The sequence below is a fragment of the Myotis davidii genome, unplaced genomic scaffold (assembly GCF_000327345.1).
Source record: "Myotis davidii unplaced genomic scaffold, ASM32734v1 scaffold233, whole genome shotgun sequence".
Taxonomy (NCBI): Eukaryota; Metazoa; Chordata; class Mammalia; order Chiroptera; family Vespertilionidae; genus Myotis; species Myotis davidii.
The window spans coordinates 1635993-1645481 of NW_006285917.1; the positions used below are offsets into that span (position 1 = coordinate 1635993).

General features: G+C 44.6%; 1 pseudogene; it reads left to right on the forward strand.

Annotated features, from left to right (window-relative positions):
• The first annotated feature begins 206 nt into the window (after window positions 1-206).
• On the forward strand, window positions 207-3427 carry LOC102753648 (annotated as a pseudogene).
• Window positions 3428-9489: the final 6062 nt, after the last annotated feature.

Genomic DNA, 9489 nt, shown 5'->3' on the forward strand with positions numbered 1-9489 from the left:
AGGATTATAGAATGTGTGGAACTTTATGGAACGTCATGACTCATTTCCAATTGCATTTTTTTCCAGGTTGATTGTCACAACCCTTAAAATAGGGCAGGCCAGGCCAGTGTCTTGTGTCTATAAGTATATGCTCAAGAAAGGAAAATTTTCATTTCATTCATGGGGGAAAAAAAAAAAGAGGCCCAGGGGGTGGCTGACTCAGGGTCATGAAGGTAGGGACAGGGCTGGGGCAAGGACTCAGATTTTAGAGCTGCCCAGCTTTACTCACTCTGGTGTGAGACTCAGACCAGGTGAGGTCAGAACATCCCTCTGCTGACTTCCTGTCACCAAGGAGAGCTAAGGGTTGGGAGAGGGGAGAGGCACCTGGGCCTCGGTGAGGGGACTGATATCTCATTCCTGTGGACCGGTGAGCATAACCGGATTGTGACAGGACTTCAGAGAGGCAGGGAGAAAGAGGCAGTTATGGAACATGGGAAGAGAACCCTGAATTCTGGTGCTTAAGTACTTACAATGATATCAAGCCTTACACAGCATTTAGTGTGGCTTAGACAGGCTCCTAAAAGCTTTGCTTATGTTAATTCATTGAATCCTCCCAACAACCCCAAGAAGCAGGCACTCTTTTTAGCTCTGTTTTAGGAACCAGGAAAGGAACGCACTGGCAGATAAAGAGCCTGCCCCCAGGGGCTTGAGCCCAGCAGGCTAGGTCGAAGTCTGCCTCTCGGAGGCGCTGGCCTCCGCCACTCCTGGGTGTGGAGCCCATCCTCACTCCCCATTTCCTCGCAGCAGACACCTGGCCAGCCCGTTGCCCTGGCATCTGCTGCACCCCCTCCAACCTGATCACGCCCAAGGCCTCGTCCAAGGTCGCATTCCTCGGGGCGGTACTGAGGGGTGAAGAGGAACTGCAAGAACAAAAAGCAGCTTTGTGTTGGGGTGGGAATCCCCTGAAAGCCACAGCCAAGGTGGGAATCGGAAGGGTGAGGGGAGGAATCCAGAAAAGGCGCCAAAGTCCTGGAGCCCGGGGCGCACAGGGCGAGGTTGGTTCAGCCAGAGTGGAGATGGGCAGGAAGCGGGACCCTGGATCCCCAAAATTCTCTTTACAGAAACCTTTGGAGTTGGAGAGGCTGCTCCTGGCTCTGCACTGTCCGCCGTCTCGGCTCATTTCCTGAGCCAACCGCGTGGGGAAGCTGAATTCTTGCCGGCTTCCCACTTACTTTCTGCGGCGTCTTTACACCCTCGGGACTCACAATGCACCCGAAGGGTGCTGCCGCCACCGACCCCGTGCGCCCACATGGAATCGGCAGGTGGCGCTTGAGTGTCCCCAGCCCTGCAGGCCCAGGACCTACCCCCCTTCCAGTGGCCTCACAGAGTCTGGGGCTGGGACTCAGGGCAGGGCCGCCCCTTCACAGCATCCCACTAGCTGGAAAAGTCTCCTGGTTTCCAGTTTGTCCTGGGACTTGTTAATGTAAAAACACCACTGAAACCTGTAAAGAATTTTTATGAGTTTGTTTGAGCCAAACTGTGACATACGCCGGGAAGCAGAACCTCAACAAATTGAGATAATGCTCCAGAGAATGGCGGGTTACATCTGTATTTATACACTGCAAGCAAAGGAAAGGGACGTAGGTGGGTTACATGAAATCCATTGGTGATAGACTAGAAAGGTGGGAGAAAGCAAAGTTGGGGGGAGAGGGGGCCCCTGGGATTGGATAAAAAGTAAAATGATGGACACATACTTAGGTGGGTGCAGGAACAATTAACATGATAATGAAGGAATTTGTGGTATCTGTCCTGGCACCCAGCACATTTGGTTGTGCTCCAGGGGCTCCAGAAAAAGGGAAGTTACAAGTTACCCAGACATTTCAAGGGTATGTTATCATAGATGCAAAAAAGACAGAGGCTCAGTTAAGGTAAAGGTTGACCTTGTCAGTGAAGATACCGGCCTAGGTCGTAACTGCCCACCATAACTGCTTTTAGTTAAAGTTTAACTTCAGACCATCCTTAGTGGTTACTTTAGGAAATCAAATCCAGCATTACTCTAGAACAGTGATGGCTAACCTTTTGAGCTCGGCGTGTCAGGATTTTGAAAAACCCTAACTTAACTCTGGTGCCGTGTCACATATAGAAATTTTTTGATATTTGCAACCATAGTAAAACAAAGACTTATATTTTTGATATTTATTTTATATATTTAAATGCCATTTAACAAAGAAAAATCAACCAAAAAAATGAGTTTGCGTGTCACCTCTGACACGCATGTCATAGGTTCGCCATCACTGTTATAGATCCTCTGGAAGTAGTACACCGAATGAGTTTTCCTACAGACATTCCAGAGACCAAAGAAAACTTCAAATTATTCAGACACGTCTCCTTTGTTAACTGTCCTGGCCATGGTATTTTGATGGCTATGATGCTGAATGGTGCAGCAGTGATGGCTGCATCTCTCCTGTTGGTAACTGGAAATGTCCTCAGCCTCAGACTTCTGAACACCTGGTTGCTACAGAAATCATGAAAATGAAGCATATTTTAATTCTACAAAATAAAATTGATGTGGTAAAAGAAAGCCAGGCGAAAGAACGCTATGAACAACAGATCCTTGCATTTGTACAAGGTACAGTAGCGGAAGGAGCTCCTGTTATTCCAATTTCTGCTCAGCTGAAATATAATATTGAAGTTGTCTGTGAAGTTGAAAACTCAAAAATCTATGTGAGTTTTCACTAGTAAAGCTGTAAAGAAACTCTAGTGCCCCTAAGAGTCTATTTCAGAACCCCGACTTATTGTTATTAGATCCTGGCTGTGAAGTTGATGACCTTGAGAGGTGTGTGGCTGGTGGCAGTATTCTAAAAGGAGTGTCAAAGGTGGGCCAGGAGATAGAAGTCAGACCTGGTATTATTTCCAAAGATAGTGAAGGAAAGAAAACTCATGTAAACTGATCTTTTCCAAAATTGCATCACTGTTTGTGGAACGTAATGATCTTCATTATGCTACTCCAGGAGGTCTTCCTGGAGTTGGAACAAAAATTGACCCCACTTTGTGCGGGGCTGATAGAATGGTGGGGCAGGTCCATGTGCAGTTGGAGCTTTACCTGAGGCCTTCACAGAATTGACAATCTCCTATTTCCTGCTTAGACGGCTTCTGAGTGTATGCACTGAAGGAGCAAAGAAAGCAGAAAAGGTGCGAACGTTATCCAAGAATGAAGTGCCCATGGGGAACAAAGGATCCCTGGCTACGGGAGGAAGAGTTAGTGCAGTCAAAGCCGATTGGGCAAAATCATTTTGGTGAATGCTCTGGGCACAGAAGTAGGAGAAAAAATTGTCATTAGCTGAAGAGTTGAGGAATACTGGTGTTTAATTGGTTGGGGTAAAAAATAAGAAGAGGGGTAATAATCAAGCCAACAGCAGACCATGACTACAGAATTTCAGTGAAATAATACATTTGGATAAAGGCAGCTTTCCCCTTAATAACCTACAGGTGTATTTTCAAAGCAATACTGGGGAATGGATTTCACAGCTCATAACTTTAGTAGTAGTTGCTATTCTCATTTTTTGGTGAGGAAAATTTAACCTCTAATACTAAAATAAGATCTATAATAAATGCAAAAATTGGCATAATGTTGGATTGAATCTACCAGAAATTAATCATTCTCCAATAATGTCTACTATATATATCAAGGCAGGTTTGAAATAAAACTATTTGCTACAACCAGCTTTTGCTGTAGCACACATATCACCTAACCTGTTTGAAAATAAGTTTTTTTCCCTTTTATCTTCATGATTCATCTTTGAGGCGCTCTAGGCTTGAAAGTGTTGTTATATCAGTAAAAACTTGAAGACACAATTTCTTGAAGACCAGCTTCCCTTTGCCTTATATTTTATGTTGCTTTACCTTTGCAATTTTGAGTGAATAGAAATTAATGTATTCTACTAAAGTTATCCTTTAGAGCGTGCAAACAAAAACAAAACAAAAGGATAAAAGCCCTGGCCAGGTGGCTCAGAGTGTTGGCCTGTGCCCCGGAGGGTCTCAGTTTTGATTCCCAGTCAAGGGCATGTATCTGGGTTTCAGATCTGATCCCCACCCCCGGTCAGTTTGTGTGTGGAAGAAAACCAATTGATATTTCTCTCTCTCTCTCTCTCCCTTCTCTCTCCCTCTTCCCTTCCCCCTACCCTTCCCCAATGGAAAAATATCCTCACTCCTCTGGTGAGGATTTAAACAAAAAGAAAGAAACGGTTTCGGCTTTGATTCCTGGTCAAGGCACATATCTAGGTTGTGGGTTTGATCCCTGGTTGGGGCACATATGGGAGGCAACTGATCAATGTTTCTCTCACATCAATGTTTCTCTCTCTCTCTCTCAAAATCAATAATGATAATAATAATAAAAACATATCCTCCAGTGAGGGTTAAAAAACCAAAAATCAAACAAGAAAAACAACAACTAAGAAAACATCTCTTACATGTGTATTTCTCAATATCACAGTGAAGGGAACATTCCCTAGGGACTCTTAGAGAAATTATTTAGGAGCAGGTGAGTGGATTGTATGTGAAAAATATGCTCCAACACATCCCTCTCCCTCATTCTTTGGATTCCTTCCTCTGAATCATGCTGTCAGACTCCTGGTAACTCAGCTTCATTTATTGTATGCGACTACTGAGTCCAGGTTTTAGCCAGTCAATGAAAGAAAGAGGTTAAATCAGTCTGAGTTGCTGGAGTCAGAACACTGAGTTTGGAATCTTTGAGCCCATATAAATAAGCCCTATCAATAAATTCAGTCCAGCCCTAACTGGTTTGGCTCAGTGGATAGAGCATTGGCCTGCGGACTGAAAGGTCCCAGGTTCGATTCCCGTCCAGGGCATGTACCTTGGTTGCGGGCACACTTCCCAGTAGGAGGTATGCAGGAGGCAGCTGATCAGTGTTTCTCTCTCATCGATGTTTCTAACTCTCTATCCTTTCCTGTCTGTAAAAAAATCAATAAAATATATTTTAAAAAAATAAATTCAGTCCAATCTACCAGTAAATCTGTGTTTCTTCCTCTCTGGGTTAGTACCCTTAGGATCCAACCCCACACATGTTCCTCAAGTTTGTGTCTACATAAATTAGCAAAATCTTTTGGTTTGTGTGTCTTCTCCTCTAGAGTCAGATTTTGTGCTTGTTTCCCTGCCTATGCACCCAAGACATCCCATTGCACATTAGCTACCATAGGTGAGGCCTGTACAGTCTTCAAGCAAGACAGGACCAGCCTCATTGGACAGAGAAGGAGAGGCTGCCTTTGCCAGCCAGTGAGATTTAGGGAGGCCTGGGTAGTTAGCATCCTGAAATATATCCCAAAGCCCCTTTGCCCATTCTTAGGATCCTCCTCAAGGCCTTGGCTTTTATGTAAGATGTGCTTGTGATTTCAACGTTCTGTGTAGTTCAACAACCTGCAGCAGCTGGTTCCAGTACATCTGCCTGTGACTGCAGGAGTTAAAAACCCATTTCGGAAGTCTTAGAAATAGCCTGGTCCTCTTGAGCCAAGAATTTAGAACTTTGAGCTTTCCATTTCCTGTCTTTGAGCTCACCAGTGCAGCCGAAGCTGCCAGACCACAGCAGAGCCCTCCGTTTCCTTTTCCTTGCCATTCTGGTCTCTTGTAACAGCTGTGTAGTCTGCCAACACCTTGCCTTCCAGGTAGCCCCAGGTGGTAAATGAAGTTGCTGGTTTTGCCATTACATGTGGTACCTGGGACTTCCCTGCCTTCAAACCCAGTCAAATCAGATAACTGCTCCCAGATCTCCTTCTTGAAGGTCTCAGACCTGGCTCTAGTTGCAGGAAACGGAAAGCACCCTAGCATAATCTGACCCTATAGACTTACTCCTGCCGTGTGACCCATAGTCAGGAAGCGGCTGCTTTCTCCTGATACAGCTGCCTCTTGGTACTCCCCAAACAAATGACTGGACACTGGACATGGCTCCAGACAAAGCCAGCAACCCATGACCATGCTTGCCAGCAGAAACAGCCAGAGCAGCAGGAGAGGGTCTTTGTCTCACTTACACCTTCCAAATATGACTGAATTCCATCTAACCAGCAGAACACAATTCACATCCTAGCTGCAAGGGCGTCTGAGAACGGTATGTGTTGTTAGCTTTATGACCTCTGGAGCAGAAAGGCATGGATTTGGAATAAACTGAGTGACAATCCATCCTGTTCCCTGAATTTGGACTTTGCAGCCAGATTGCCTTAGTTTGAATTCTGAGCCTCAGTTTTTTCATCTGTAAAACGAGGCTTATAATATTACTCATCGCATAGGGTGGTTGTTAAAATGAATTAAATCAATATGTGTAAAGTACGTAGCATAGTGCCTGACACATAAAAACATTCAATGTTAGTTATTGTTATTAAAATTGCCTGTGCTGTTATAATTAATTCAGGATGAAACAAAATGGAATAAAACAGGGTACCTGCCTTCAAGGAATTTACAGTCTCATGAAGGAGGTGAGAAATAAATAGTTAAGTATGCTGTGTGGCAAAATGAAACAGAGGCAGCTGGAAAATATAGATCTGAAGCTCCAGAGAGACTAGGGCTGGAGATAAATATTAACCTATCTGCTCAGAGATGACAGTAGAGTCAAGGAATAAAAATAAGATTGCTCAGGAGAGGAAGGGCTGAGGACGGCTGAGATGCTTATGTCTGAGGGCCAGCCAAGGATGCAGACAGGCAACGCAGTCAGCGTGGCTCAGTGGTTGAGTGTCGACCTATGAAGCTGGAGTTACTGCTGGAAACCAAGAACAGCAGTAATTAATATAAATGCGAGAAGTCGCCAAAACCGGTTTGGCTCAGTGGATAGAGTGTTGGCCTGTGGACTGAAAGGTCCCGGGTTCGATTCCGGTCAAGGGCATGTACCTGGGTTGCAGGCACATCCCCAGCAGGAGATGTGCAGGGGGCAGCTGGTCGATGTTTTGTTCTCATCGATGTTTCTGACTCTCTATCTCTCTCCCTTCCTCTCTGTAAAAAAATCAATAAAATATATTTAAAAATAGATAAATAAATGCGAGAAGTCCACAGAAGGCTGACCTTTGGTATTCACGGTGAATTTGCATTTTATTACCTACTGCTGACTCAGTGGCCTAAAGCAAACTCCCCCAAAACCTGATAATCTTACTGTTTACTAAACATTGCCATTGATATGTCTGTTTGCATTCCTAAGAGGCAATTGTATATTCTAGTGAATAAAAGCAGACAGGAACCGAGACTCAGTGGAACTGGCTTCCCCCCATAATTTCAAAATTAACATTTCTTGTCTTGTGTGTCAATTTGTGCATCAGCTCTTTCTCCAAGCCTTTGAACCCGAAAGCCACACTGGCCGTGGCCTTTCGCACTTCCCCTGAAAGAAAGCCAAGAGCAGTGAAGGAGAGGCTTGGTGTTCTCTCTCATCATTGATGTTTCTATCTCTCTCTTCCTCTCCCTTCCTCTCTGAAATCAACTATATATATATATATAAAAGGGTGCAGATAGGCAGAGACAGGACCAGGGGAGTACAGTGGGATGGATTCCAAAAGTACCAGACTTCAGGGTCAAGTGCCATGGGCTGAAAAGATGAGCAGGTAGGAAGCAGTTGGACTCGGGCTGGTGGCCTCTGAGGGGCTTTAGTGGCAGTGTGATGTGCAAGAGGGAAGTGGAGAGAACTTTGCAGTGATGTAGTTGACAGGCCACCCTTTTTCAATTTCCTCTGCGTTCCAAGGGGACCTAAAGGCACACACAAGTGGAGACTAAATGTGAGTGTCAAGGGCAGAGGGATGCTGTGAATATTTTACCTTAAATGGCAATAGGACCTTGCAGCCATGATGACGGGTAAGGATCCTGAGATGGGAGATTGTCATGAATGTCTGGGTGGACCCAATGCAATTCAAAGGGCATTCTTATAAGCGGGAAGCGGGCGACTGAGTCAGAGAAGGAGACGTGATGACATGCAAGCAGATGTCGGAGAAAGAAAGAGACTTGAAGAAGTCATGCAGTTGAGTTTGAAGATAACAGGTGGAGCAGACGTTAAGAATGCAGATGGTCTCTAGAAATTTGGACAAGCAAGGGAAACCGATTCTCCCCTAGAGCTTTTGCCCTGCCCGCACACTGATTTTAGGATTTCAGAACTCCCGAACTGTAGGGTAGCAAATGTGTGTTGTTTTAAGCCACTGAGTTTATGGTTATTTGTTTCAGCAATAATAGGAAACTAATACATCCCCCAACTCCTGTTTCCCCATATCCTGCTCTATTTTCCCCCATAATACCTCTTCTAACAATTATATAATTTACTCATGATATTTATCATTTATTATCTGTCTCCCTCTGCTAGAATGTAAGCGCCACAAGAGCAAGGATGGTCTGTTTTATTTATCCCTGTATTCCCAGCTCCTAGAACAGTTCTTGACACAGAGTAGCTGCTCAAAAAATATTTGTGGAATGACTCATTGAATGAATGGAGTAGGACAGACACAAAGATGGGCACAGCAATTCTTCCCTGGGGGCTGCAGGTTCCTGTACCTACATTATAAAAGTTAACAAACTTTTTTTGTATTTGAATTAGCAGCGTGTGATTCAAAAGGTGCAAAGAATATGCAAGGGAAAGCAAGTCTCCCTCCCATCTTGATTTCCCCTACATCAGCTTCTCTCTTCAGAGACAACCATTATTTCCAATTTCCTGTGTATCTTTCCAGAGATCTTTTTTTTTAAAAAATATATTCTATTGATTTTTCACAGAGAGGAAGGGAGAGAGATAGAGAGTCAGAAACATCAATGAGAGAGAAACATCGATCAGCTGCCTCCTGCACATCTCCTACAGGGGATGTCCCCGCAACCCAGGTACATGCCCTTGACCGGAATCGAACCTGGAACCTTTCAGTCCACAGGCCAACGCTCCATCCACTGAGCCAAACCGGCTTCGGCGAGAGATCTTTGCATATACAAGGATATATACATATGAATACTCTCTAGATATCTATGTATGTGCATATATATACTATATATATTATGTTTGTACTTGTTTTTGCCTTAAAACCCCCCACAAATGGCAGTATATGAGCCATTCTGCCTCTTCCAGTACCATTTATTAACTTAGTATCTGGTCTGGATGGCACCTAGACAGGAGATGAGTGAAAGGGGACAGACAATTCCATGTTATAATCTTGGAATTGCTAATTTTCCCATTTGGCATTTGAGGGACAAAATGGGTGATCTCCCACATAGTCATTTCCCACAAGGATGAGGAAGATTGCCCCAAAGGCATTGGGCAGTGTGCTGTTTAAAACAGGGGTGTTGCCCAACTTGCGTGGCTCAGTGGTTGAGTGCTGACCTATGAACCAGGGGGTCATGGTTCGATTCCTGGTTAGGGCATATGCCTGGGTTTCGGGCTCCATCCCCACTGTGAAGTGTGCAGGAGGCAGCCAATCAATGATTCTCTCTCATCACTGATGTGCCTATCTCTCTCTCTCCCATTCCCTTCCTCTCTAAAATCCATAAAAAATTATT